Source organism: Trachymyrmex cornetzi, unplaced genomic scaffold (assembly GCF_001594075.2).
Source record: "Trachymyrmex cornetzi isolate Tcor2-1 unplaced genomic scaffold, Tcor1.1 scaffold771, whole genome shotgun sequence".
Taxonomy (NCBI): Eukaryota; Metazoa; Arthropoda; class Insecta; order Hymenoptera; family Formicidae; genus Trachymyrmex; species Trachymyrmex cornetzi.
The window spans coordinates 170,926-171,451 of NW_017300104.1; positions in this window are offsets into that span (position 1 = coordinate 170,926).

The following is a 526-nucleotide window of genomic DNA, read 5'->3' on the forward strand; positions in this document are numbered from 1 at the left end:
ATCTTATGGAAAAGGTAGGAAAAGTGGGGGTAACTAGCAGTCCAGAGGTATATAGTCAAAGGTTAAAGAGATATTAATTATTAAAAATCGCTAAATATTGGTTTCAACAATTTTTTACTCTAATACTATCAACTTTACAGAAAAACAGCGAGAAACAAAAATTGTTTATTTTCTTCTCATAAAGTTTTGAGAATTTTTTCAGAATTTTTTAATACGTATTTTCTCATGTTGGTAAAAATAAGAAAATGCAGTACTAAGCTGATAAAAAATTCTGAAAAAATTCTTAGAGTTCCATGAGAAGAAAATAAATGATTTTTGTATTTTGTAGTTTTTCTGTAAAGTTGATAGTATTTGAGAAAAAAATTATTAAAGACCAATATTCGGTAATTTTATTTTTTAGTAATTAATGTCTTGTTAATTATTGCGAGAATTGTAAAATGGTAGAGGATTTTTCGACTCAGTTTAGTCCGCTCTATCTACATAAAAGCGCTTGGCAAAAATTTACGGAACACCCTGTATATATATA